The following is a 24,452-nucleotide window of genomic DNA, read 5'->3' on the forward strand; positions in this document are numbered from 1 at the left end:
GAAGGGGACATGGCAGGTTCTCTTCAAGAGGCCGTGGTACAGGATGTGGTAGCGACAACCAGCAAAACAGATTGAATTAGCAATTTGGCGATATGCAGGTTTCAGGAGGTCGTGGTAACTTTAGAGGCAGGGGGAGCTTTAGAGGAAGAGGTGGATGGCAGAACAGAGGTTCTAACAACTCTGGTATTATGTGTCACTACTGTGGCAAAATAGGTCATATTGCAGCCCAATGTTATGCTAAGAAAGATGATATTCGGAGTGGTAAGTTGCAGCAAGGAAACTATGCATCGTCTTCACGACAGAATGAAGACAAAAATGAACATTTGTTTGTTATGCAGCATATGCTGAATGCTGTTACAGGAAAGGGAACACATGAAGATGTTTGGTATGTTGATTCAGGTGTATCCAATCATATGACCAGCCATGCAGAATGGTTTGGAGAGATGCAGGATTTGCAAAATGTAGGTTATGTGCAGACGGATGATGATTCATGCCACCCAATTTCACACATTGGAAAAGTTCCCTTGTCCTTGCATGATGGTAAGAGAAAGAGTCTTTCAGATGTATTACATGTGCCATCTATTATAAAGAACTTGGTGTCAGTCGGTCAAATGGTAGAGCAAGGGCTGCAAGTCAGATTTAATGTAAAGGGCTGCTTTGTAGAAGACTTCAATGATAAGTGTAGGTTGGTAGCAAAGGGAACTAGAGTTGGACGTATGTTTACTATGGATGCTGGAATTCCTACTATGAATGCTGCTATGTATGCCAAAGGAAAAGGTGTTGTTGCAGACATTGAAATTTGGCACAAACGCATTGGACATGCAAATGTACAAAGGCTGAAATTAATGCAGTCCAAAGGGTTGGTTACAAGTTTGCCTACATTTAGAGTTGCAGAATTTCAGAAGGTATGTGAAGCATGTCAGTTTGCTAAGCAGGCAAGACAACCATTTTCACATGACAGAGATGTAAGCAGAAATATCCTTGATGTTGTGCATACAGACATTTGGGGTCCTACACAAAATGTATCTCTTGGAGGTAGTTCATACTTTGTCACATTCATTGATGATTGTTCTAGAAAGTTGTGGGTATATTTTATGAAGGAAAAGAGTGAAGCTTTTGAGCACTTTAGAACTTTCAAGGCTGCAGTTGAAAGAGAAACAGGCTTGAAAGTAAAGTGCTTGAGGTCAGATGGAGGGGGAGAGTACCTCTCAAATGAGTTCGGTGATTTTCTGAGGTCTCATGGGATAAAGAGACAGTTCACATGCAGGTATACCCCACAGCAAAATGGGGTTGCAGAAAGGAAAAACAGGCATATTGCAGAAGTTGCACACGCCTTGATGGCTGAAAAGAATATGCCTAAGCATTTTTTGTCTGAGGCTATTCATACTACTGTTTATATTATGAACAGAACTCCCACAGCTGCAGTTCATGGTATGACCCCCGAAAAACGTTTTACAGGTAAGAAGCCTGATGTTTCACACTTGAAAGTATTTTGGCTACATTGCGTATGTTCATGTGCCAGATGAGTTGCGGAAGAAACTGGATCCAAAGGCTGAAAAGTGTGTCTTTATTGGATACTCTTTAGAGCAGAAAGGGTATCGCTGTTACAACCTTGCCACATGTAAGTTCAGAGTGAGCAGGGATGTCATCTTTGATGAAATGAGCAGTTGGTATGCATCTAGTGGTGATGATTGGATGTTGATGATGATCATGATACTCATGTGCAGGCTGAAAAGCAAGAATCACGGACTCTTAGTGGACCAGAGACATCATCTAGTAGTCCTTGGTCTGGGAGACTAAGGAGTACCTCTACATCTTCAAGTGCATCTAGTAGCACTACATGTAAAGACAAAGGAAAGAATAAAGTGTCAGAAGGCATTGATGCAGTTCTTGATGGAGACTCCAGTGGCTCAGAGAGCTTGGATGATGAGCTTGGCATTCCTTCAGTGAGGACTCTAGGTGTGCAGAGAGCACGCGTTAATGCAAAGACTCCATTGAGTGATCCAGTGGTACGCAGGTCTAGCAGGGTGAGATACCCTGTTAAAAGATTTGGTTTTGAAGGCTATGCAGCTCACCATTATGCTTATATGGTGAAACTAGTTGAGGATGTTGAGCCCACATGTTTTGAGGAGGCTGTTGGTCATGCTCATTGGGATGCAGCAATGGATAAGAAGATGGCTGCATTAGAGGCCAATAAGACTTGGGATCTAGTATCATTGCCGAAGGGAAAGAAAGCTATTGGATGTAAATGGGTGTATAAGATTAAGCACAATGCAGATGGTTCTATTAGCAGGTACAAAGCTAGGCTGGTTGCAAAAGGCTATGCCCAAACATATGGCATAGATTATGATGAAACCTTCAGTCCAGTTGCTAGGATGGCAATTGTCAGATGTGTGATTGCTTTGGCAGCAGCCAAAGGTTGGAGGTTGCAGCAAATGGATGTAAAGAATGCCTTCTTGCATGGTGATTTGCAGGAAGAAGTGTATATGGATCAGCCAGCAGGTTATGAAGATTTAGAGCATCCCACGTATGTGTGCAGGTTGAAGAAGGCACTCTATGGGCTCAAGCAAGCACCTAGAGCATGGTCTGACAAGATCAGAGAGTATCTTGTCAATATTGGATTTTATGTTTCTGATGCTGATCACTCACTTTATGTGAGAAAGGGAGATGCAGGTTTGGTCATCATAGTCATCTATGTGGATGACTTGATTATAACAGGTGATAGTGATAGTGGGATAACTGAAGTCAAGGGCTGTTTGAAGATGAAGTTTGAGATGAAGGATTTAGGTGAGCTAAGGTACTTTCTTGGCATTGAGGTGATCAGATGTGATGATGGTATATGGCTGTCCCAAAGACAGTATGGCTTGGATATGTTGTCCAAGTATGGTATGACTGCATGCAAACCACTTTCAGTCCCGTTGGAGCAGAATGTAAAGCTGAGTGCTGATGTTGGGGATGAGATAGAAGACCCTACTATGTTCAGGAGGATAGTGGGGAGTTTGATCTACATGACCATTACAAGGCCAGACTTGAGCTACACTGTTGGTCTTGTGAGTCAGTTTATGCAAGTACTTAGAAAGCCACATTTGGATGCAGTCAGACGCATATTGAGATATGTGAAGTCCACATTACATTATGGACTTTTCTATGAGGCAGGTACAGATGTACAGGTGTTTGGATACGCAGATGCAGATTGGGCTGGTAGTATGTCTGATAGAAGATCTACCAGCGGATACATGTTCTCTCTTGGTAGTGCAGCAGTTGCATGGAGCAGCAAAAAGCAATCTACAGTTGCTTTGTCGAGTACAGAGGCTGAGTATAGAGGTGCTGCTGTTGCAACATGTGAGGTAGTATGGCTGCAAAAGCTATTGGCTGATTTGGATGTGCAGGTGGAAGGTCCAGTTGTCATTTATTGTGACAACATGAGCAGTATACAGTTGGCTAGGAACCCTGTGTTCCATGCCATGACAAAACATATTGAGGTACACTACCACTTTGTGAGAGAGAAGGTACTAGCAGGTGAGATTGACTTGGTGTATGTCAACACACAGGATTAGATAGCTGACATCTTCACGAAGGCATTGGGTATAGAGAAGCTTCAAAAGTTTCGAAGCTTACTTGGAGTTGCAGAGATGCAGTTGAGCTTGAGGGGGAGTGTTGAGATGACAAGCTCAACACATGTAGACATTGGTGATGGACCGCCTGGTTAGATGGATCCACATGTCTACACTTAGCACGTCGTTGGTCATTATGACTCTCACATGGCCACTGACTCATTACTTATTATATTTAGGTTGTTACACCTATTTACAGTTGGCATAGTTATAGCGCTAGTCGACTAGTGTAGTTGGTTATGCATTGTTTGACTTAGTAGGCCACTTTCCTTTTATGTTGTATCTTATCTATACTTTGTGTACATTGTAAAGTGTGTGGAAGAAGAAGAAGAAACTAGCAAGAAAACGTTTTGGCCTCCATCTCTCTTCTTGTGTCTTGAGTGAGCTTCTCCTTGTGCATTCTGTGTGTGTTCAGCGCATCATCTTGAGCAACTCCCCCCACCACACCATTCTTGACACCTTTAGGTTGACTTATGGAATGGAGGCCATTCTACCCTTAGAGTTCTTTGTTTCTAGCTTAAGGATAGCAACCCAGGAGCATTGGGAGGAAAGAGAGGCTTGGACCAACCGCTTAGTGGAGTTAGAGCATCTCATGGAGACTCAAGTCTTAGCCACCCACGCTCTGATTTGTGAGAAGGCATGAAGAAAGATGTGGTTTGACAAGCATGTCAAACATCGCAACTTTGATCAAGGGGACCTTGTTTTACTATAGTTTATGAAGGGTCACAAATAGAAAATGAAATTTCGAGGACTAGGACCTTTCCGAGTATGTATGACTAGTAGAATAGGTAATGTTGAATTGGAGACACTCGAAGGAGAAGGAATAGGCTTTTTCAATGGCAGTCGCATGAAAAAGTACTATCATGCTTCCCATCCATTGCATGAGCCACCTATGCTTGAAGCCCCTATCAACATCTGCATGGCCACTATTACCAAACTGATAGATCAAGATGAAGAAGTAGTAGCACCCGCCTACCTATGAGTCACGGTCACTGTAGAACAGACGTATTTTTTTGATGCCTTGATCGACGAAGGTGCCGACTATAATATCTTGACTCATGACCATTGGACATGCATTGGTCAACCTAAATTACAGCCCAAAAATGCTAAACTCAGCCCATTTGGGGGCAACACTTACTCTTAGAAAAATGCAAAGTGGTTGTCTCTATTGAGTTTGAAAGTATACCAGTTTTCTTTTATGTGTTGCCAAACACTAAAGGGGCCGGTAATAAGTCACTACTAGGTCGCACTTTTAAAAAGCAGACGAGCTGCAATGTGGACTATAACCTAGATTGCATCCATCTTGCTATAGGCAATGTGTGCATAGTGGCTACTTTCAGCAAGGGTTATCTTGATCCTTCTACAATTGCAAAGCCACCGATAGAGATCCCTACGACCACGCCTATGACCAAGCCTAGGGAGAAGGGCTGTGATATCTCACCCCATGCTCAAACTGCTAAAACCAAGCCCACCAAGTCCATTCACAAGGCCAAGGAGTCCATGCTCATATGGGTGCCAAAATGACAAGGGCCACCTCCTTGTAAACCACAATAACATGCTTCTAAGCGCAAAAACTATCAATCACAGCCTAAGAGGCAGCTCAGACGCTATCAACGTAGGCGCATGACCATGCCGCAATGGATCCCCACAAATCTCTTGCGAGCACAAGGATATTATGAGGGAAACCCCTGGATATGGGTGCCTAAGAGTGGACATTCAAGAGGCTCAACTCTAAGCAACCTCACTCTAGCTAGAGAGGCTTGCACATACAGAGCCCAGCCTGCAAAGCAAGCTGGACCAGCACCGTTTGTGATTAATGAATCCCAACACATTTATCGTCCAAAGCTAGATGCCCCAAAATTATCCAAGTCAGAGGAGTTGAGTACCCCCATGCCAGCTCAGATAGAATGCAGCACACCTCCTATGCCACTGGAGCTCCTTGCAACATCTCAAAGTGCTTCTGAGTGCAAAGTCCCATCTGTGACGCCATCAATGGAGTCATCACTTTCCAGCCCAATTGCACCATCACCACCAGCAGGTCTTAGGCCTTTGTATGAAAGACAATCTTTCCTTTCAGTGGCCAAGGATCTTGCTGAGACCTCGGGAGATGATGTAGGGACATGCATCAAGGTGTTAGATAACACCTTCACCACATTCGCTAGGAACTATGAGAGGCTTGTCCTAGGACTTCTCGATGAACCCTTTTGCTTCTGATGTTCATGCGTTTCCATGCACTTGGGAAGACTACGAATTTATGACTGTCAAATTTCCCAAAATTGCCACCGAATTAATCACTAATGGAGAAATCTCAAAGGAGCAAGCCATTCTCAGAAGACTAATTACCTCGTACCGCAAGCCTACTCGCTCTGCACCTGAACAAGAATTGGAGGAGCTCACATAGCTTGCCAGCTTTGATTCTTCGTTCTTACAATTGTGGTATGCCTTGTGACTCCAATGGGAGAAAAAAGGCTGCCGCATCATGACCAATGCCGAGCAAAGAAGGGCAATCAAAACAATTGAACACAACCCTACTTATGTGGCACCTCTTTCGTTTAGGGTTTTGGCCATTACATGCAACATACACTTAGATGACCATGTGTTAGCCCACCCTTGCATTGACCAATTTCTTACGGAAGAGGAACTGCACATTGCTAGCCGCCTCAACTCCGAGGACATCTTTCATTATGACTTGACCTATATCACCCAAGCTTACATACGACCATGTGAACTTGATCGTCATGCCCAACTTGAATATAACCCTAACCTCTATACTTGGCTGTTGGCCAAGTAACTCGCCCCACAAAGTCCATGTGAGTCCTCCTTCCCTTGCTAATCCTAGGAAGTATTCCTTTAAAACTTAAGGAAGGGGAGGAGCAAAGTGAGAGCCAAGTGATGTAGCAAGGTGTAGTGATGGATGAAAATGATCAACTGAATTTAAATAGGAAAGAATGCAAGGAGGAAATAGATGTTGCTTTTGAATTATTTCCAAGTTTCATACCTCTGAAGCAGCACGGCAAATTGTCACACACATTCTTTCTTGGGTTTTTGTTAGTGATGAGTCAATTCATAATGCTAATATTGGCATCGTGTAATGACACGCACCTACCATGGCATGACAAGAAAAGGGGAGTAAACTTCCAGTCACTGAAGAGGAGTTGAAAAAGTATGGGATCAGTGTTGAGACACGTGGATTTATCCAGTTCACATTCAAACATACCCTGAATTTAGACAATGCCATCCTGGAAGAGCCGACAGTGAAGGAGTTGGTGGATAAATGCAACCTCCAAAAGTATGTGGAAAAGGTCAGACAGGCTGTAGATTACAGCATGTGCGCTGACTTTTTAAGGAGCTTTGATGAAGGTAGGAGCTGTGGCATGGTCACAGTAAGGACTGGTGACCAGGAAAGAAGGGTGCAAGTTTCCCTTAATGCAGCTATCGTTGAGAAAGCCCTGGTTCTTGTGTCCAAGAAGAAGAGGCACCCAAGAAGAGATGTATATACCATGATGGGAGTCAAAAAAGATGACGTGCATATAGTGGATGGAATCAGTTTGGCTGATATTCCAGACCCTGCAACAAAGATGCAATCTAAAATGGACCACGCCCTTTTCTCAGGACAGAGATAGAACGCTTTAATGAACAGAATCGGGGTGCCATTACTAGAGAGCATCACTGCAGGAGTTCCAGAGGAGGTGGATTGGAACGGTTTTGTGGAGAAAACTATCAAGAGTTCAGCCACGCTCTTGGCTCCAGCCGTAGCACTAGCTGGTGGGGAGTCTCTTGCTTCTACTGCACAATCTGCAAGGAAAAAGCCTGTCTCGAAAGCCTCCACAATCAGATATGGCAGTGTCTTGACGGCAATCATCCATGAGGCTATCAAGGATGCTGGTGTAGATGAAGAGCAAGCTGTGCATCAAAGCTCACCTCACCGCGAGGAAGAAGGCTCAAATGAAAGGACAATAAGCGACAAAGGAGAGTGGGAGGTACCACCTACTCAAGCGGCTAAACCACAGGAGCAAAAGAAGAGTGACAAGAGCTAAAAGGAGAAGAAAGAAAGACTGAGTAAAGAAGAGCGAGTCGAGATGAAGAGGGCTCAAAGAGAGTCAAGAAGGGTGGAGGAAGAACGAAGGAAAAAAGAAGAGGAAGAACTTGAAAAAATTAGAGAAGAATCAAAGAGGGCAAAAGAAGAGAGGCAAAGAAGGGCAAAGGAGGAAGCCAAAGAACTAAGAATGAAAGAACTTGCTGAGTTTGCAGAGGCCACTCATAGATCTGTCGAAGAAACCCATGGGGGAGGAGAGATCAATCCTTTGAGTCCCCACCATGAAGCTGAAGCATGTTAGATATGATCAATGCCCCACCCTCATTAGGTGCTACCAATGATCCATGGTGCTCAAAGTTGTAAGGCTCCCATTATGAGGAGAAGCCAAATGTGAGCCCGGACATTGGTTGAGTCCTGACTTGTATATCAGATGAGGTCTATGTGACCGGATGGCAAAAAGGTGACTGTTGTGGGTCTAATCTTTGGGTTAGACGGAGTGGTTAAGCTGGTAGCAACTCGAGGCACATTGCATTGAGTTGCGTGGTAAGGGAGTTAAAAGGGGCCCCTATTGTGGGGTCCGGGGGCCGCGGAAGCGGCCCCTGGCTGGGGGGTCCCAGGGGGGCCAGCGGCCCCCCTGGCGGGGGTCCGGGGGCAGCGCCCCCGGCCCGATGGTAAAGGGAATATTCCCTGGAATATTCCCTGGCCGACTAGTGGAGGCTCATATGGTAGGTCGGTCAGCAGGCCGACCTAACGACCTTCGCGGGCTATAAAAGCTAAACCCCTTCGCAGCCATCTCTCAATCATCTTTCACCCAGTCAGAGTTGTTGTTCCAGCTAACCTTAAGCTCTTCACCTATCTTCTGTCTAGATCGCCATCTAAGCTTCACTCAGTGGAAGCGCACGGGTGGACAGAGCCATCTTTGTATTAGCTTGTTTGAAGTTAAAGAATTTACTGATTCTCCTCTTATCTGTTGTGTACTCTCTATCTCTTTCTCAGATTTTGTTCGCTGCGCCGTGTAATATTTTACAAGTGGCAGTGTGGAAACGGCCCCAGTAGTTGTAGGCAAGGGCAAGTCCCTACCTCCCTCCTTTGTGCCAGTACCAACCGACACCACAACCACAACCACCCGCAACCCATGCCCTCTCTAGGCACAGCCCAATTGATGAACATGATGCAGCTACTTGTCAGTAAAGTGGCTAAAATTGTACCAGAAGCCAGAGCAAAAAGGCCTGCTGCCACAAATGTCGAGTCTAGGCAAGATTCAAAACAACAGAGGCTAGAGGCATCAACCACTACAACCCCTACTCCCGTGCCATCTGGTACCGACTATGATGCTTATGTGGCTGAGCTTCTAGCACAATTGGACAAGGAGGCTGGAAGATGAAGAGCAAAACCTGATGGCAGAATAGCAAAGCTTGAAGTTACTAGTCCAGTAGTATGTTGACTTGCAATAGAGAATTGCCGAATTGGAAAGGTACAGACAGATAGAAGCTCAGGAGGGCTAGCCAAGTGAGCAATAAGAAGATGCCATAGCTTTCCAACTACGGTATGAACTTGAAGAACAAGACAGATTGGAGAGGAAAATAGAGTTTCTAGAGCAGGAAAGGCTGGGAGTTCCCGCAGCAGAAGCACAAAGGCTGCAAAATGAGGCACAACGACTGCAAGATGCATTGGAGATTACCAAGGGAGACATAGAGGCCCTCATGGCTATGGCCTTCACCCAAAGAAGATTGCACTTCACAGAGATCCAAAGTCACGAGCAGCTTGTGCAAGAAAAGTCAAAGCTATTTGCTGAGGCAAAAAAAAGATTCAACATTGCAAATCAAGCAAAAGAAATTGATGAAGAACAGCTGGCTCAAAAATCTAGGGAAAGGAACCAACTCTGGTTCTTAACGAATGAGGAGCAGCAGTTTGTGCAAGTGAGCTGGAGGAGGGAAGAAAGAAGATGGACGAGAGAGCCAGTGAGTGGGAAAGAAATTTTTTTGAAAGAGTTAGGGATTTAACAAAATGCTTGGCGGTGGCTAAGTGCAAGAGAGTGCTTGCGGAGTCCAGGGAAAAAGCTGCTGATGTATGTGCCAACACACAAAGTCAAGCCTTCCTCAGCAGAGTACTACACGTCACCTAGGCGGAGGGCAATGATTCAGTGGAGAAGGTAAGAAGGAAACTAGAACTAACCACCCAAGCACTAAAGTATGGCCTTCAAGAATGGGAGCTTCCAACAGGCAAGCATAGGAATCACAAAAGAGCAGCAAGCTCACTACTTACATCGTGTTGGCCTCTCCACTGTTGAGCTTAAGGAACTCGGGTTTGAAGAGTATGAGCAGCCACCACCACCACCACAAGTGGTTCCATCAGTTGTCGAGCAGAATATCGAAGAGGGTCCGAAATTTGAGTAGGATGCTGAAGAAGAGGAACAAAGAATGCCCAATCTGCCTCTACCAGACCTCCCACTTGAAGAGCCTGAAGAGGTCCATATGACCAAGCGCATTGTGGCAGCCAGAAGAAGAAGACAAGAACTAGCAAAGGAAGCCCAACGCAGAGCATGATCACTACCAATACAATTCCCTAAAGAGCCTGTGCCACTACGAGGGGATCCCCATCCTATCCATTGGCCTCAGGAATTGGTCATATGGCATCAATGGGAGTTCCAGACGAGGCCGTTTGAGCTTTGATTTGCTTATCCATGCTCTCTAGACCGTGCTTTGTCTCTAAGTATTCTAGCCAAGATCAAGGATTTGGCTAATGTTCTTGCAAATAGGTGGATAGAGGAAAGAAGCCTCATAATAACCACATGGAGGCAAGAGCCTGAAGATTATTGGCAAGACAAGGTAAACAGGGTTCCCAAAACCGTCCAATGCTACGAGGCACAATCAAAGTGGCAGAGGATGATTTGGGATACTAATTTTGACGCTTAGACTCCATCTACATGCCCTCGTAATCCAGCTGAAGGTGATAGGCATTAGCTAGGACATCTTCCTTGTATGCAATTCTTCAAAAAAAAAAGAGAGAAGAAAAAGAAAAAGAGAAAAGAAAAAAGAGTGAGGGCTCACTTCACTCACTACACCTAGGGTTTACACCTAGCCCCTCCCCCACTTCACGCTTAGGGCACATCAAGGGCAGGACTTCCAAACCTGTCACCTTAAGTTTTGCACTGCACCTCCAACAACACATGAACTGGGTCCTCAAGTGTGGGACATTACCAAGGGCTTACCCAAGGTTAGAACCATCTCCCAATTCCACTACACATACACTTACACCACACCATGAGACAAACACACCCCTTAGGGAGTGTACAACTTTCTCTTACAGGTTATGATTGTGACTCAGTGAATGGCTACCCAGCTAAAGAAGATTATCCATGACATCCGCTAATGACCAGCAATTTTTCCCTGAGCCGGACACGACACTGCTATAGCAGCTTCAGGAGCTTTTGCATACTCTGATGGTTGGATGGACCAACATGCTTGATGTAGCCAACCATCTGCCTGTTGATGGCTACTATGACTGAACCAAATCAAGCAAAAAGAAAACTCAGTGACGGATCCATCATTGGCATAGATTTTGGAACCTCATATTCTCCAAATGTATGTTCAAACCCCTAGACCTGCGGATTGCTTATTCATTAAGTGCTTTTGGATCAGCACGGAATGCACAACTACATGGTTCTCAACAGCCAGCTGGGGCAATGAACAGGATTAGAGATGCCCATACAAAACCTTTATCAGCCGCATAGAATGGGAGCTACAACTGTGTGAGAAATGCTGAGCATCTTCATGAAGTCTAAAGCACGCCGATATCTCTCCCGGTCATCGTTAATCAAACTCCATCACCTCTCATTCATAGCAGTACCTTTTGATTGTGGTCATCTATCCACTAGTTCCACTTAGCAACAACCCCAACTACCCCACTACTCCCCACCATAGCGCCATGGAACTGGCACTCGTCTAGGAGGGGGGTAATGTTAACCGTCAGACAAACAAGGTGGAAAATCTGGAAAAGCTAAAGCAAAAGACAAAGGCCAAGGCAGAGTGAAACCGAAGTCGAAGGCACACCAAGAAAAATCTAGAAACACAAGAAGTGCATAAAAGTCCTAAATAAGGGAAAAGGCGCACAAGGAAAAGCGCAAGTCAATACTTTTGTAAAAGAGCGCAAGCGCATCATGATTTAATTTAAGGAGCACCGGCCTCTCACCCATGCAATTTGTAAATATAGACGAGCGGTGGAAAGGAAGCTAGGAAGATAGAAGAACAATGGGAAAAAGGGCCTAGGCCACGACCGACCATGTAAAAAAGGGAATAAGGGGATGACCGCCCAAGAGGGATTTAGGGTTTTGTATATAAAGTTGAAAAGTGAATGAGAAGCTCATTCTTGTGTGTGGCCAAAGCTTCTTCTTCTCCTTCTCTTATTTCTTACCTTCTTGCTTGTGCTTGAGGGAGGGATTGAGAGAGTGTGAGGGAGTGAGTGTGAGAGAGTGAGGGATCGTGGAGAAGAAGCTCCCCATCTTCTCTCTTCATCTTCTCTTCTTCTCTTCTCTTCTCTTTTCTCGCGCGGCTATGGAGGATGGAGCTTGACGGAGAGGGCTTGAGGTTGCTTGAGCTTGCTGCAAGGATTGTGGAGCTACCAAAGTGCAAGAGAGAGGAGGGAACTCGATCGAGCATCAAGATAAGCTCACTACACCTGTAAGGTAGGCATTGCACGTCGGCTATGTGAGAGGTAGCCATGGACGCTCGACTTGAAACGCTTGATCAATAAGCGGTCCGTAGGTCTCGGGGTAGAGCTCCGTAGCTCCCCTTCAGAGTGCCTCTATCTAGTGACTAAATTTAAGGGACTGCCAAAGTGAGTGATGATATTCTCATATAGAAGTAGAGCTATGCTATTGGCATGAACTTGTTTGAGAGCTTTGGTTTCACACCACTTTGTCCCATAGTTCATATATACCAAGCTATACCGATTCTGGTTCCGTCTGGTGGGAGGATCAATGGGTCCCATGAAATCAATGACCCACTTCTCAAATGGATTTAGGGGAAGGATGTGATGTAGTGACATAGCACTAGATTTGGTAGGCTTTTCCATATGCTAACAAGCATAAAAATGTTTACAATACGACTAGGGCATTTTTGGCTATCACTTCTCATGTAAAGTATTTGCAATAGGGCTCATCATGGCATGCTTTTAGTATTAGCACTTTGTCTTTGCCTCTCTTGTACAAAGCGTCACCTAGTAGAGTGTAGAGGGTTAGAGATGCTTGGGGATACTACTATGTAGCCAAGAGGTATTTACATACCATGGGGTTTCTTTCTCAACTAAAATAAACAAGGAATCATTAGGGAGATTCAGATCATCGTGCTTCTCTTCTTTTATTTGAGAGATTTGTGATAGATAATTGGCTAAAACATGGGAGCGACCGAGAGTGGTAACCACTTCAAAGTCAAAATCTTGGAATAGAAGGATCCATCTCATCATTTTTTGTTTCACATCTGTCTTATTCATTAGGAAAGACAGTGCCTCATGATCCACATAAAACTTTTGCATCAATAGCAAGTAGTCTCAAAATTTCTCAAGGTGATCTACATAAAACTTGTCCATCATTGTGTAGTTCCTTTCCTGATTAGTGACCTTATAGCTTGCGTAGTAGATAGGCTAGTCTAGCTTTGAGGAAACCTTTTGACATAAGACTACATCTAACCCTTCTATAGATGCATCAGTGTGCACTTGGAATTCCTTTGTCCAATTAGGAGGTTGCAAGTTGGGTGCTTCAATCAAACACTACTTCAGAGTATTGAAAGTTTCTTCACAATAAGTGGTCCAAGTAAACTCTATATATTTTCTTAGGAGCTTATGAAAGGGGCTTGCCCTTGTTACAAATTGTGCAATGAACTGCCTATAATAGCCCATATAGTTGAGAAATCCCCTTGACCATTTGAGATTAGTTGGCATTATTAGAGTTGCAATCTTTTCAACCTTCGCAGGGTTTGTTATTAAGACAATGTGGCCAGAGAAGAACCCCTAAAGTGACTTTGAAGATGAATTTGTTGGAGTTGAGGGAGATCCCACACTCTGATATCCATCAAAGCACTACTCCAAGTGTTCCCAATGCTCACAGATTAGGTTATAAATGCAAAAGTCATCCAACTAGTATACCTCAATAAAATCATGCATGTGATTTTGAAATGCAACCATCATTGCTCTTTGAAAGGTAGAAAGGGTGTTATAGAGCCCAAATGACATCACTCTGTAAGCATTGGTCCCCCATTCTATTGTAAAGGTTGTTTTAGATTAGTCTTCTTTTGCTATTAGGACTTGGTTGTATCCATAAATCCATCCAATAGGGAATAGATCTCATGTCCCATCACTGTGTCTAACAATTGGTTTGGTAAAAGGAATAGGAAAATGATCCTTCTTTGTCTTGGAGTTCAAATTGTAAAAGTTCACACATATTTGTAGCTTTCCATTCTTCTTGGGTACTACCACGATGGGAAAAACCCATTCACTATTGGCCACTCGATAGATCATCTTAGCTTCAAGGAGCTTCAACAACTCTGGTTTCTCCAAGTTTGAGTAATTTGGACTCATGTGCCTTTGTATTTTCCTAATAGGTTTGGCATCAGTATCTAGGTTTATGTGATGTTGACACACCATAGGATTAATCCCCTTTATATCTTTATATGACCATGCAAGAATGTCCAAGTTCTCCTTTTAGTAGGTCATGAAGGACTAACATCTCTTCTTATGAAAGATTAGAATCCATCTTCACGTGACATTTAGTACCATCTATATCCACAAATATTAACTACCTTTCACCTTCCACTTTGCAAATGAAGATCTTGAGAACTGCTTCTAATTATAAATTTAACTGCTTCAAGGGACTAGCCTCCTCATCTGATCCTCTGTTGGAAGTGACTTCTTCCTTCCATGGGGACTCGATTGGGATGCTAAAATGATATTATGGTTGTTTTGGATTTTGTGGGAGAGTTAATTATCTCTTAACTCAAGGACTCATCTTCTGAGGATGCCTCCAAGAATGTCACATAATAGGAACCATCTGAGTTTTGCTAAGGCTGCAGGACAGGGATTTGTTGGCAAGGTACATCATCATCATCCTTTCTTGAGAAGGGTAAATGAGGGAAATAATAGCCACTGCTAAAGGAAGGACATGAAGAATAATCCATTTCTTATGGAGGTTTTTCATATGATGTGATTCATTTATCAATTCAAAGGGGACCAAATTGCTCTATCCCCAATAGCATGGGAGATTGAGCCTCAAATGCATCCAGGAGTTCCTCCTCACTAGTATCCTCTTTAGTTTGAATATATTCCTCCACCTTAATTTCATAATCTTCATCTTGACTTTTATTGTTGTTTTCTTTAGTAGGGGCTCTGTAGGAGAAAAACACACTCTCTATTGTATCTTCTGCTTGTGCTTCTACCTCTAACTCCACTATTGTCTCTATCTTTGCTTCTATCTTTGCCTTTGCTATGGCCATATAATAGGGAGAACAATACATCCATGTCTCTATCTCATCATTGAAGGTAATTTTATAATTCATTTCTAGTTCAAGTAGCAAGTATTCACCCATCGACAAGGTATTTGCTTCTTTTGGGAGTTGGCTTATAATGCCCACTATCAGGGAGGACTATACCTCTATTTTCTTAGAAAAGTTCTATTTGATAGCTTCTTCCTCTGCTGATGTACCACATGTAACTTCATTGGAAGAGTCTTTTAAGACTTTGATGGAGGTGGATCCATTACCTTTTTGTGAGCCATACAACTTCACTACTATGAGGTTCCATAGGCATTCGGTTTTACCACCATACAGGTCAGCCAATAGCATCTTCTTGCTAGGTTTGTCTTCACATATGGGATAATTCCCAAAGGCTTAATTATGCTTTGGTATGCTAGTCTAATAAGCCACTAGGTAGGATGTATGCCTTACAGACCTAGATCCTTCATTGTTACATCTATTATTATATTCACTAATAAGCCTCCATCAATCAATGCATTCACAATAAAATATTCTTCAATCCAAATGTCAATCTTTGGAGGAGCGGGATCCAAGAAGGAATTAGCCACACCCACTCATTTCAAGAGGCTCTAGGCTTTATTGGACTTAGTGGAAACTGTAGGAGAAATCCTTAGGCTATGTCTTCTTGCACATATGCTTTTAAATTTCTTATGATAGCTAGGAAATAGCATCAATACAACTGTTAGAATGTTAGGTTTGGTTTGAAGGTATCTAGGTCTTTGGCCACAAGTCATACTCTTTGAAGGCATCTAGGTCTTTGGCCACAAGTCATACTCTTTGATATATGATCCATGCACTCCAACTAGCTAGGGAATGGAGCAACACCCACTTTCATCTTTCCTCTTTCTTCAAGAAGCAACAATACATGCACTTCTTCAATCACTATGGGTACCTGTGCATCCTCTATCTCTTGGAACTGTGGTCATGCTTTTGTAAATGTCTCTATATCCTCTTGTGGCACTAAATTGCTTTATATTGTAGTGTTTTGTTTCTCTTTTGAAAGATTGATCTTCACAATTTTGGTAGAGGGAACATTCTCTTTTGGAGCTATGGGTTCTCTTTTCTTAGCACATGTTATTGTAGCAACTTGGAGGTAGGCTCTTGGGTCATCTGTTGGTTAGTAGTGGTGTTGGCTTTCATAGGAGTTGGACTAGGATAGTCTTTTACAATGTGGTATTATCCTTTGCATCAATTGCATAAGTGCTTGTAATCCATAGACCTTCTAGGGTTTGAAAAATGTGTAAGATATATCCCTTTTCATCGCATCAGTAACACTCTACCCCTGGTCTCTTGCCATCACCAAACTATCATCCTCTATAACTTTGAGAGGAAAACCGCCTTGGGTCAAAATAGGACCATCATCTTGGATTTCAACAAGTTGAATCTTGCTTCCTTATCTTTCTTCCTTCGTTCATACATCTCCTTCAAAGAGCAAATGCCCTTTGTGTTGTTCTTCCTTAAATAGTTTGAATAGAAGGCTCTAGGGATAGTTGGTTTTCAGGTACATTTAGTGGCTAAATGTATCACCTAGTGGCACTTTCTACACCATATATTCAATTGCATCATATCTCTTCTATCTCTTGCAGTATTGGGCATACTGGTAGTATTCACCTTCAGTGTCTGTAGCTATTTTATAATCACATCCATCAACTCTTTTATGATGCTTGCAACTGAATTGGACAAATATTCCTTTAAATTTTCTCCTCATGGAGTACTCATAGTAGGGTTTTAGAAAGTCTTTGTAATAATTGCTGCATAGATTGGTTGGGTTGATCTAGAGGGTCCTCTATTCTGATTCTAATTCAAAGCTCCTGTTAAGACTAGTGATGGGACCTAAAATGGGCCAGCACTGGCTATGGCACTAGTTGGACCTCATGCTCATGACAGACAAACACACCCTCACGGCCTCGTTGACCAGGAGCGAGATAGATGCTAGAGGACAAACTGCCCTAAAACCTAATCTATGTGTTTATAGTTTTATAGTTTTGTAGTCCAATGTTTCCCTTTCTATAAACTCCACAGAGGGAGAACCCATACACATTGGCAATAAATACCACGATCACATATATGGAGGCAACCTCTCGGTAGAAACACCGCGGCCCCACTGCAGCTCTCCTACATCGTAGGGATTGGCCCTTCGATGCGCTGCTCAACATATAAAACAAACGAAAAACCTCCACTCTTCATTTCGAATACATGAGATATACCATGTGCCCTTACTTAATAGTCCCTTAGAAAACCGACCCTCTATCCTACGGCAAAAATAACCTTACTCCCTCAATCGTGGGTCGAATTCCTAAGAAAACAAGTGTTATGCAGTCCAGGAGCTTTTCCGTTGATACCATGAACTATGCATAGTGCATAATGTGAACGGTTTAGTGCCCAAACAGAAAAAAATTAGCATTGTGCATCGTGTGAAACCATTCTTTTCATAATTTCCATGCTAGCATTTATATAATGAGAAAAGACACCGAGCCTTACGCTCATGCTGCCTTTCTCTTTATTTTAAAACAACGTCTTATAGGCATGATGCAACATATAAACCAAATTTTAGTTTATGTTTTGACGCTCAACCTCCCCTCTCACCCTGCCGTTTAATGTTTTGCATTCGTTGATAGGTGAAAGGGTTGTTTTATGTGTGTTTCCTTACAAAGAAAGCGATAAACATGAACGAAAACATAAAAACGAGGGTAAACCGAGGCCAATATCGTGCTTTACCTTCATTATATGTTGCACAAACACACATATAATTTTTTGGAAATTTCCTTTTACTGTTTCTTAATTTTCTCCCATTTAAAACCCATTTTTCACCATTTTTTAGTATTTTTCCTCTATTTTCTTCAATAAAAAATAACTAGAAATTAAGATTAATTGTGGGTTGTGGCCCTTAGGTTCCTTCACAGCAAAATTTCAGGTTTTTGTAGGCATTATGTCTCATATTTCCCATTCATCTTGTAAAAACCCCATTTTTACCCCTTAAACGCGTGTTTTTTCGGGTTTTATAACATTAATTGCAGCTATATCGCTTATGATTTTCTAATTTTCAGATTTGAAACTGTTGAAACTCATAGAAAACAACATCATAATGAATATTCAGCCCATGGGAACAATGTTTCATCAATCAAATGGCATAAAAACTCATTTTTCTTCATAAAAAATTGAACTACCGCTTAGGTTTCGTGTTTCAGGATTTCGGTTTTGCTGCGGGATTGCAGGTCAGCCCACATTCAATGTCTAGCATCTTGACAATTAGCAATCTTCATGTCTTCATGGACTTGGAAGCAATCCGGTCCCAACCGGACAATCTTTCCTTCACCGTTCTTCATTTCCTCTTGCACACAGGAACAACCCTTGAGGGGAGAGAGAGGGAGGAGAGAGAAAGACTAGAATCAGATTTCTTCATTCCCACAGCCATTGCTCACACGAAGGGCAGCGATAGGACCGGCGATAGGAGAAGTTGCCCCCCATTGTCAGTTGGGTAGGTTGTATTCAGCGTGATGATCATCATTCATGGAGATGGAGCGAAAAATGTGCCGCCTGATGCAGCCCGCCATACTCACGCCATGCTCACAAAATTTGCATGAAAAATTGAGGGGGGTTTAAAACTTCCCAAAGGGCACCCCCCCTTTGGACCATGTTGTGGCCACCCTTTTAAATCTTGACCGTTTGTTGGCCTTTTCCTCGTCTGGCATCCAAATCGAGCTCTGAAAAATCCTGGGCGCCCGGCTTGACATCTCGCATTGACTGGCAACTCTTGACAACCCACACAATAGTTTTAAAAATTATAAAAAATCAACAAGTGTCGCTCGGGCGCCTTTTAAAAGCCGTCTTTCACTTGATGCTTAAAATTGTCCTAGTTGCAACTGCCGCCTTCAATGTCGAATATTTTTCCCCTAAATTTCAGATTTTTTGGCAAATTTTAGGTACATCCCAGGCTCAAAACTCCACTCTCATTGGGGACCACGGGATAGGGTGACTCAGCTCCTCGAATCCCAAAACAAATCTGCACAAAACAACCAAAGGAAGCATCAAGCTGATATAAAATAGATACATACCAAAACACAGCACAGTGTTCACCCTACCCCCTGACAAAACCAAGGCATGACATCCACAAGGAGTAGGCCTAGCATAATCTGATAGAAGGTCCGAAGCTAGTCACTAATCAACTACTCCAACACGGCCAAACTGAAAAGAATTATCAAAGAAGTCGCCCTAAGTGGTGGTCTGAACTACCTACCTAACTAAGGACAACACAACTAGGAGCTCCTACTAGGCGAGGACTCCTGTAGCCTAATCAAAAAGTATTTGCTGTTAGCACATTTCTTCTTTTAGGTGTTTTTTCCCATACTTGGACATGTAAAAAGGAGGGAGCTGAGCATAGTGACCCAAGGAGAACATGGCATCGTCAGCTTCAGGTCCTGTCTCGGTACCTAAGAACCTACCAAACCCTCGCAAGACGACACTTAATCCTATTCTGATGCTCACTTTTATTTTCGCTCCAACCTTCCTTACTTTCTTCTTTTCCAGCAAGATGCCACCCCTAGGAAGACAAGGCATCGGCCCCGGGTCTGTGACTCGTCCCCAGGAACCTACCAAGCCTTTGCTAGGCAATGATCAACTGCTTATAAATGTTCCTTTCTTTTCTTTTCTATTTTTTTAGGGGTTAGAACCCCTTTTTACACACCTTTGTATATATTTATTTTCTTTGAGATATTCAGGGTTTTTTTTCCTTTCTATCATCTTTATCATTTCTCCTTCCGCAGGCTTCTCTAACTGCCTCACAACTAACAAGAACTCCTAGAACGGCTGCCTAGCAGGCTAGCAGAACAGGGCCACTAGGACTACTTTCTAAAATAAGTCTTTCAATGCCTGGTAATGTCTTTACAGGAGGCAACGACTACTCAGACCTCCCTTAGACATACCTAACCTAAACCTGGGACTTCATGCCTTGGACGCTGGTCCCCAACAAGAAAAGAAAATCCCCTACAAGTACACAGACACATATAGCAGAAAAAAAGGTACTTATAAAGGAGAGATATCACCTGGATAGGGCCACGAGAAGCTTCCACGCAAATCTCTCCTTTATAAGTACCGTGTTTTTCTGCTATATGTGTGTGTGTACTTGAGGGGATTTTCTTTTCTTGTTGGGGACCGGCGTCCAAGGCATGAAGTCCCAGGTTTAGGTTAGGTATGTTTGAGGGAGGTTTGAGTAGTCGTTGCCTCCTGTAAAGACATTGCCAAGCATTGAAAGACATGTTTTAGAAAGTAGTCCTAGTGACCTTGTTCTGCTAGCCTGCTAGGCAGTCGTTCCACGAGTTCTTGTTAGTTGTGAGGCAGTTAGAGAAGCCTGCCCAAGGAGAAATGATGAAGATGATAGAAAGGGAAAAAAACCCTGAATATCTCAAAGAAAATAAATATATACAAAGGTGTGTAAAAAGGGAATCTAACCCCTATAAAAATAGAAAAGAAAAGAAATGAACATTTATAAGCAATTGATCATCGCCTAGCGAAGGCCTAGTAGGTTCCTGGGGACGAGTCACAGACTCGGGGTCGATGCCTTGTCTTGCTAAGGGTGGCATCTTGCTGGAAAAGAAGAAAGTAAGGAAGATTGGAGCGAAAATAAAAGTGAGCATCAGAAAAGAATTAAGTGTCGCCTTGCAAGGGTTTGGTAGGTTCTTGGGTACTGAGACATGACCTGAGGCCGATGCCCTGTTCTCCTTGGGTCACTACGCTCAGCTCCCTCCTTTTTACATGCCCAAGTATGGGAAAAAAACACCTAAAAGAAGAAATGTGCTAACAGCAAATACTTCTTGATTAGGCTATAGGAGTCCTCGCCTAGTAAGAGCTCCTAGTTGTGTTGTCCTTAGTTAGGTAGGTAGTTCAGACCACCACTTAGGGCGACTTCTTTGATAGTTCTTTTCAGTTTGGCCGTGTTGGAGTAGTCGGTTAGTGACTAGCTTCGGACCTTCTATCAGATTATGCTAGGCCTACTCCTTGTGGATGTCATGCCTTGGTTTTGTCAGGGGGTAGGGTGAACACTGTGCTGTGTTTTGGTATGTATCTATTTTGTATCAGCTTGATGCTTCCTTTGGTTTTTTTGTGCAGATATGTTGTGGGATTTGACGGGCTGAGTCGCCCTATCCTGTGGTCGCCAATGAGAGCGGAGTTTTGAGCCCGGGATGTGCCTAAAATTTGCCAAAAAATCCAGAATTTAGGGAAAAAGTATTTGACATTGAAGGTGGTGGTTGCAGTTAGGACGATTTTAAGCATCAAGTGAAAGACGGCTTTTAAAAGGCGCCCGAGCGACACTTGTTGATTTTTGATAAATTTTCAGATAGTTGTGTAGGTTTTTAGGAGTTACCAATCAATGCAGGATGTCAAGTCGGACGCCCAGGATTTTTCAGAGCTGGATTTGGATGCCAGACGAGGAAAAGGCCAACAAACGGTCAAGATTTGAAAGGGTGGCCACAACATGGTCCAAAGGGGGGGGTGCCCTTTGGGAAGTTCTAACCCCCCCTCAATTTTTCATGCAAATTTCGTGAGTATGGCATGAGTATGGTGGGCTGCATCAGGCGGCGCATTTTTCGCTCCATCTCCATGAATGATGATCGTCAGGCTAAATACAACCTACCCAACTAACAATGGGAGGCAATTTCTCCTTCCTTGCTGGTCCTATCGGTGCCCTTCGCGTGAGCAATGGTTGTGGGAATGAAGAAATCTTATTCTGGTCTTTCTCTCTCCTCCCTCTCTCTCCCCTAAAGGGCTGTTCCTACATGCAAGAGGAAATGAAGAATGGTGAAGGAAAGATTGTCCGATTGGGACCGGATTGCTTCCGGGTCGATGAAGACATGAAGATTGCTTATTGTGAAGATACTGGACATTGAATGTGGGCTGACCTGCAGTCCCGCAGCAAAATCGAAATCCCGAAATACGAAACCTAAGCAGTAATTCAAATTTTTATGAAGAAAAATGAGTTTTTATGCCATTTGATTGATGATACATTGTTCCCATGGGCTGAATATTCATTATGATGTTGTTTTCTATGGATTTCAATAGTTTATAATATGAAAATCAGAAAATCATAAGCGATATAGCTGCAATTAATGTTATAAAACCCGAAAAAACACGCGTTTAAGGGGTAAAAATGGGATTTTTGCAAGATAAATGGGAAATATGAGACATAATGCCTACAAAAACCTAAAATTTTGCTGTCAAGGAACCTAAGGGCCATAGCCCACAATCAATCTTAATTTTTAGTCATTTTTTAATTGAAGAAAATAGAGGAAAAATACTAAAAAATGGTGAAAAATGGGTTTTATATGGGAGAAAATTAGGAAACGGTAAAAGGAAAATTCCAAAAAATTACATGTGTGTTTGTGCAGTGTATAATGAAGGTAAAGCATGAGGTTGGCCTCAGTTTACCCTCATTTCTATGTTTCTGTTCATGTTTATCGGTTTCTTTGTAAGAAAACATGCATAAAACAACCTTTCACCTATCAACGAATGCAAAACATTAAACGGCAGGGTGAGAGGGGAGGTTGAGCATCAAAACATAAACTAAAATCTGGTTTATGTGTTGCATCATGCCTATAGGATGTTGTTTTAAAATAAAGAGAAAGGCAGCATGAGCGCAAGGCTTGGTGGCTTTTCTCATTACATAAATGCTAGCATGGAAATCATAAAAAGAATGGTTTCACATGATGCACAATGCTGATTTTCTTCTGTTTGTGCACTAAACCATTCACATTATGGACTGTGCATAGTTCATGGTATCAACAGAAAAGCTCCTGGACTGCATAGCACTTGTTTTCTTAGGAATTAGACCCACGATTGAGGGCGTAAGGTTATCCCTTGCCGTAGGATAGAGGGTCGGTTTCCTAAGGGACTGCTAAGTAAGGACACATGGTATATCTCGTGGATTCGAAATGAAGAATGGAGGTTGTTCGTTTGTTTTATATGTTGAGTAGCGCATCAAAGGGCCAATCCCTGCGATGTAGGAGAGCTACAGTGGGGCCACGGTGTTTCTACCGAGAGGTTGCCTCCATGTATGTAATCGTGGTATTTATTGCCAATGTGTATGGGTACTCCCTCTGTGGAGTTTATAGAAAGGGAAACGTTGGACTACAAAACTAAAAAACTATAAACGCATAGATTAGGCTTTAGGGCAGTTTGTCCTTTAGCAATAGATAGACGCTCCTGGTCCGCGAGGCCGTGAGGGTGTGTTTGTTTGTCATGAGCATGAGGTCCGGCTAGTGCCATAGCTAGTGCCGGCCCATTTTAGGTCCCATCAGTGGTGCATTTGCCGGGAGCTACCAATAAGTGGTGGTTCTCGAATCTAGGGTTTTTAGGGACCAAAAAGTTGGTTTATGTCTGTGACAAGGACTGTCAAGCCAAAATACGAAAAGCAGAACATGTTGAGAGGGCTAGACAGCGATTGGAGATTGTAAGTCACCATTCTCCTCAAAGGAGTAGCCCGATATGCATAAGAGGCACTGGTCTTAGTAACCCAACTGCTGCACATAGTCCTTTAGGTGCAGGAGGAAGCATAAGTTCTTCCTCTCTTCCACCAAGTCAACCCACTTCAAGTGGGAGTGTGATTCGATCAGTTCAAGCTCCTATTGTCAATCCGATTGTCATCATGGCACAACCCATTGCAATTCCTGCAGGGACGCTGGATTTGCCAGCTTTAGGAGTGCCTTTGCCCATTTTTAATGGGTTAGCCGAAGAAGATGCGGAGTTTCACATTTGTGAATTCCAATTATTAATGTTTAATTACCGCATCCAAGATGAGGGACATCTCATGATGTTCTTTAACATGGCATTAAAAGGAAGGGCTGCAGTATGGTATCATAGCATAGAGACTGGAACCATAACTACAATTGACCAATTTTATGTAGCTTTTTGAGGAGAATATGCCCCTGAAAAAGGTGGCCATTACTGATTGTGTGTGTTGAATGTAACACGCCAAGACCCCCATGAGAATGTGAAAGCCTATGCTAATAAGCTTAAGGAAGTGTTTTGTAAGTTACAAACTTACATTCCTATTTTGCCAGCTGCCCAATTGCAACACTTCTTGCATGGATTGGATTTCAATATTCAGGTATAATTGAGCAGTGTGGCTTTGGCTGATATAGATACCGCCATTACGCGGGCACAAGGAGTAGAGACACGATTACAAACGGCCTACTCCTCTCAAATAAATCTTGATGCAGGTTTAGTACCTGGAGGCAATTTACCATTGACAAATAGAAGTCAAGGGATGCCTATGAATAACCCTAA

The sequence above is a fragment of the Lygodium microphyllum genome, chromosome 17 (assembly GCF_053477565.2).
Source record: "Lygodium microphyllum isolate KBCC chromosome 17, Lygodium_microphyllum_v1.1.10, whole genome shotgun sequence".
NCBI classification, from domain to species: domain Eukaryota; kingdom Viridiplantae; phylum Streptophyta; class Polypodiopsida; order Schizaeales; family Lygodiaceae; genus Lygodium; species Lygodium microphyllum.